General features: G+C 43.1%; 1 long non-coding RNA gene across 2 annotated transcripts; it reads left to right on the forward strand.

The window, feature by feature from the left end:
- The first annotated feature begins 2,701 nt into the window (after positions 1–2,701).
- LOC134442474 (uncharacterized) lies at positions 2,702–4,839 on the forward strand. Of its 2 annotated transcripts, XR_010033392.1 has the most exons (5): positions 2,702–2,903; positions 2,990–3,071; positions 3,162–3,229; positions 3,596–3,619; positions 4,265–4,839. It is a non-coding gene; the product is annotated as an uncharacterized LOC134442474 (long non-coding RNA). The 2 variants fall into 2 exon arrangements; XR_010033391.1 differs by lacking the exon at positions 4,265–4,839 and having other exon boundaries at positions 3,596–3,812.
- Positions 4,840–6,047: the final 1,208 nt, after the last annotated feature.

A 6,047-nucleotide genomic window follows, 5' to 3' on the forward strand; every position in this document is an offset into this window, starting at 1 on the left:
TCCTTTCTCTTCCTATGCCGTCCTCGCTAATCCTTTTATCCTTCCTCTCTATCTCTCACCTCTTTTGTCTTCTGCTACTTCCTCTGCTCTGTCTTCCCTGCCCTCTTCTGCCTATCTTTTCCTTTCTCCTTTTTTTTTTCTGCTCTCTTTTTGCTCCGGCTCATCTTATTCTATCATCCGTTGTCTCTTCTCTCTATTCTCATCTAAGATTTCTCAGCTCGCCTCTTCTCTGCTAACCCTTTTTTGTCTTACTTTCTTACTACTCTCCTCCATCTGTCTCTTCTGCTCTCTGCTCCCCTTTTCTATGCCTAACCCTTTTTGCTCTCTTCTACTCTCTATACTCTGCTGCTCCTCTGCTCTCCTCTTCTCCATCTTTATCACTCCTTTCGTCATCTCCTCATGCTGTCGCTCTCTTCACTCCTTCTGTAGTCTGGTTTCTCCCCCTTCTGCTCTGCTCTTAAATTACCCTTTCCTCTCCTCCTCTCCGTCTCCTCTCCTCTCCCTCTCCTCTCTCTCGGCTACTACCTCTCCTCCCCTCTCCCTCCCTTCTCCTCTACTTCCTCTCCTCTCCTGTGCCCCCTTCTCTTGCTCTGAGCCCTTTATCTGCTATTCGCTATCCTCTAATCCTCTTCTCCAGTCTCTTTCTTCTCTTTCCCCCCCCTTTCCTCCATTTTACTCTGCCCTCTTTTCTACTTCTCTTTTCTGATCTTCGCTGCGTTTGTCTTTTTCCTTCCATTTCGCATATTCCAATTTCTCTGGTGTGCTGCTTAATCTGTCCTGGCGGCTCGTCTACTGGGTTAACTGCTTCTCCTCCCTCGCACCGGTTTCTTCACCTTGTTGGCGTTCTTGCGCGTCGGGTGTGCCCTTCCCGGGTTGGGTGGCGTGGGTCGATTTTGTGGGCTGTTTCTGTGTCCTCATCTCAGACTTCATATCACGTCCTTCTTGTCCTACAGACACACTAGTGGTGTCAACAATGATCGATTCGGCGATGCAATCCAATGCGGGGCATGGACGATCCAGAATCGATCCGGCAAGTTCCAGAATCGATCCGGCAATGTTTTAAGTTTCAATTACTTCAGACTTAGACTTAGACTTAGACTTAGACTTCTTTATTGTCCATTAAACTTACATAAAATGGAGATTTTGCTTTGGTGGTGGCAATAAAGGGACCATAGCACAAGGAGCACACAAATAAACAACACACACATTCACACGTCAACACAATAAAGAATAAATACAGTCCCGAGAGAAAAAGCTGTTGTACACCCTTTTGAAATTTCTTACAATTTCAGTCAAAAATTTGATCATTAAAACACTGGTCTGATCTTCCCGGGAAATCTCAAGAGAGGAACAATCAGAGTCTGCTTTAACTATATTCCAACACATAACATTTACATGTTATCATATTTTGATTGGTCATAAGGCTATAAACATTCACAGGAGACGACAAGGGCATAAGTTAAGTACACCCTTGCATTAAATAGGTTTTAACCCTCAGTTAGTTGCAATATCCTCAAGCAGACTTGTCCTGTAGTTGCAGATCAGATTAACAAAACAATCTGGATGTATCTTGTCTCCCTCTTCTTTAGAGAACTGCCTCTCGTCAGCAAGGTTTCTGGGATGTCTAGAGTGCATAGCTTTATTGACTTCATGTCATAAAATCTCAATTGTTTTTAGTCAGGGCTTTGACTGGACTATTCCAGAATGTGTATTTCATTGTTATGAAGCCATTCTAATGACGATTTGCTTCTAAAGTATGGGTTGTTATCACATTTCAGCCCCCATCCTCTTATATGCTTCAACTGTGTGACAGACTTCCTCACGTTTTTTTCTGTAAAATATCACAATAAACTTGAGTTCATTGCTCCACTGATAATAGCACACTTTCAAGGGCCTGAGGCAGCAAGGCAGCCACATATAACGATGCTCCCGCCACCATACTCAGAAGTGGAGATGTAACCAAGAATAGCTAAAAATTGGGTTCATTCTGCCAATCTAAAATGAATGGGGTTTCTGTCCAAAAAAATATTGCTGCACCTTTGAGGTTTGCGAAAAAGCATTTATATGCTTCATAAAATTACTGCTAAATATTCTGTAGACCACCGTTGAAACCAAAGTTGAATTTTAAGGGGAACACATAGTATCATGTTTGGAGGAGAACTGGAGAACCACACCTTCACCAAAACATCATCTCCACTTTTGAGTATGGTGGCGGGAGCATCATTATGTGCGGCTACCTTGGTGCCCCAGGCCCTTGTCAGTTTGCTATTATCAGTGGAACAATGAACTCAAGTTTATTGAGATATTTTACAGAAAAAATGTGAGGTAGTCTGTCACACAGTTGAGGCACGCAAGAGGATGAGTGCTAAAATGGGACAACAACCCATATTTTAGGGGCAAATTGACTATTGAATTGCTTCATAACAATGAAATACACATTCTGGAATAGCCCAGTCAAAGCTCTGACAAAAACATTTGAGATGATATGGCATGAAGTCAAGAAAGCTATTCACTCCAGATATCCCAGAAACCTTGCTGAAGAAGGGCAGTTTTCTAAAGAAGAGGGAGTCAAGATACATCCAGATTGTTATGTTAATCTGATCTGCAACTACAGGAAACATCTGGTTGAGGTTATTGCGACTAACATAGGGTTAAAACCTATTCAATGTGTAGCGGGTGGAATTGCATTCTATCACCCATTTCCCGAAATTTGCATTGATTGGAGGAGCGGGTTTGCTTGATTACGGGGCGGACTCCAACTTTCCATAATTAGACTGCAGTGAGACACGGAAGCCCTTTCGCTTCCTTCCGTTCCACCACTGACCGGGGGTTGTGTTGTTGATGTCGGGGAGGACACTCTAGCTGGTGCTTCTCGCTGTAAGCGAGTGCGTTGACTCGTACAGGTAAGGAGCATTCTTTTCGCTATAGGGCCTTGCATTTGGGGAGGGTTCTCCGATTTGCCTCTAATGTGCGCTCTCCTGTCGTGCAGTCTCTCCTGCTGTAATTGCTCGTGGCTCGGCTTGTGGCTGGAGCACTGAAGTCCTCCGAGTAGTGCGCGAAGCGTGTGCAAGGTAGGATAAGTGATCTTTTTTTATTACGCTGACAGTAGGCCGCTTTGTTACCTGTGAATATGGGTCAAACTCTGTCTTAATTATTTTTAGCTTCTGCTACGGAGATCTTTGCGCCATCACGATTCAGATTGAGGCTACGTGCGCAGTATAACCACTCGGTACCACACGGAACAACAAAATACCTCCTCTTAATGTATGTTCTCTACAAGTCTTCTGTTGTCCAGTCTTGCACTTTAAATGTCTGTATGAGCAATGTCTACGTCCATACTGTCTATGTCCATGTATGAGTACTGTCTATGTCTATACTGTCTATGTCCTTACCTAGAATTAGTCTATGTCTGCATGGGAGAGCAAGAAACGCAATTTCAAATTCTTTGTATGACCAGTGCATGTAAAGAAATTGACAATAAACTTGACTTGACTTGACTTGACTTGACGGTATGTAGCCTATACATGATGCTGGTAATCCCTATTGTTAAAATTGCTGTATCCGTCGGCCTAATTGTTATACCCCATGTTTACAGGGCGGGGAGTGACCAGCAACTAGGGTGACTCCGCGGCATCACAGGCTGCTGTTCTGTTTTGGAACATAATCCCCTTTTGGGTTACTGCTTTCCACTGGCGCGACAGGTCGTGGGCTACTGTGGTCGGGTTCTATCGACGCAGCGCAGACCCCCAGCAATGCGCACTCTCACCTGCTGACTACCTGCACTCGCGGCAACACCGCTGACCGCATAGGCTATTTTGTGTTTGAGTTTTGATTTGATTTATTTTGTGGTTGCATAGGTGGCAATGTGCAACACCCCTATTTTGTGATTATTTTGTGGACGTGGGGTATTCGTGAGAGGCATACCCCTCACATGTTTCTGATGTGTTATTTCTGTTGTCTTACCAAATTCAACTGAAGACATTCTGTTTTATTTGGTTTTTGTTTCTTTTTTTTGTTTTCTATTAGTTGGGTTGATTAATTTTGTTGGACCTGACCTGACTGGGTCTTCTGAGGTCTGTTCCCTCAGATTGCAGCAGCCTAACTGCATTGGGGGGACTGGCTTCTCCAGTCCCAGTGGGTCTCTGTCTGTCTGTCTGTGTGTGTGTGGTGTGTGTGTGTGTGTGTGGTGTGTCTCTGTGTGTGTGTGAGCGTGTGTGTTCAGTGGTGGTTACTTAACATTGGTCTACTTTATCCTTTCAACCAGGGTGGCTGCACTCCTTCGGCGCAGTGTCTCCTCGAGCAGCATTGACATAGCAAAGTTAAGTAGAGTGGAATGCATTAGTCTGTACTAAAATTGACATAGCCTATACACTGTACTCGATCCTGTGTCTCAAGCCCCTTTTCTCTCTTCTATATTTTGGACAGGTGTGGTTGGAGCGAGGCAACCGGCAGGCAGACCTTGGTGGTGGACCCCTCTTCACTTTCTTTGCTGTGCCGCACGACGGGTGTTTATCTTATTATTTTTGTGTGTTTTGTGTTTTTTTATTATTCCTTCACGAGTGGTGTATATTCTGGGACTTCCTCTTCTCTCGCTCTACTGCCCGGTAAGCCTATGCCCCACCCCCAGTTAGTTTCATAACAATTGCACAGGCTTCTCTCTAGTGTGGCTATCAGGTTAGCATATTAGTGGAGTTGCAGCCGCCCTGAGTAGTGATCCTGTGTTTGTTACAATAATACTGGAGCAATCGTAATTATTATCTATTTGTATTGTGCTCAAGCAACTGTAACCCTTCCTGTTGAGGAGCGCCCTCACAGTTTAAGTGGCTACCTGTGTTTGTTATTTGAGAAACTAAGAAAAAGAAAAGAGAGTGAATGAAAAATTAACCTTACTGAATTAATAAAAAATGGTCTTGTTTGAACCCATGTCTCCTCCTTGAAGTGTGCACGAACCTGGGGATCTGTGTATATCTGTTGGGTAACAGGGGGTTAGTGGGTGTCCCGAGGTGACCCCCCCTCGGGTGGCGTAGTCGCAATTTGTAAAATTTCCTGGCCAATACTACAAATGCAAGGGTGTACTTACTTATGCCTTGCTGTCCTGTGAATGTTTACATCTTATAGCCAATGAAAATATGAAAACTTGTAAATGTTTGTGTGGAATTAGTTAAAGCAGACTCTGGTTGTTCCTTCTTGTGATTTCCGGGAAGATCAGACCATGCTTTATGACCAATTTTGACAGAAATGTAAGAAAATTCAAAGGGTGTACAAACTTTTTCCTGGGACTGTATATATATATATGTGTGTGTGTGTGTGGATAAAAGATAGATAGATAAAACCTGTGGAATAAAATTAAATCTCATTACTCCATTAAAATTAAGAGACTATTCAATTTTACCAATTTTTCCATGAATATTTCGGGAGCAAATGAATGTTAAATTAAATAAAAGCACTTAAAACACACACTAGAGATGCACCACATCCTGATTTTTAGGATCCTGCCGGATACTGGATCCACTGCTTAAAGGGACACTGTGTGAGATGTTAAGTTGTTTATTTCCAGAATTCATTCTGCCCATTCAGTTATGTTACCTTTTTCATGAATACCTACCACCAGCATCAAATTCTAAATATTCATTATGACTGGAAAAATTGCACTTTTCATACATGAAAAGGGGGATCTTCTCCATGGTCCGCCATTTTGAAATTTCCCAAAAATGCCATTTTTAGCGTGCAAAATGACTGTACTTGGACTCATACTAGAAAAATATGTGTGTATTACTCGGAAACTTTCATCGTAAAGATAAAAATTTGGCAATAGGCAGCCCAGTTTCAATGAGCAGCATAGTTGCAGTACCTATTTTGGCCATTTCCTGCACAGTGTACCTTTAAGATCCTGCCAGATCCGAAACCGGATACCGGATCCTACAAAAGGGTTGAAACATATAGTCTAATCGCACACGTGGGCCCTTTTTTTTTTTTTTGGTACGATGGCTCAAACTATTATTAGACCAATGGCTTACTGCCCATGCCCGAGGCGCTTTCCCAAAAGG

Source organism: Engraulis encrasicolus, unplaced genomic scaffold, assembly GCF_034702125.1.
Source record: "Engraulis encrasicolus isolate BLACKSEA-1 unplaced genomic scaffold, IST_EnEncr_1.0 scaffold_1685_np1212, whole genome shotgun sequence".
Lineage (NCBI taxonomy): Eukaryota > Metazoa > Chordata > Actinopteri > Clupeiformes > Engraulidae > Engraulis > Engraulis encrasicolus.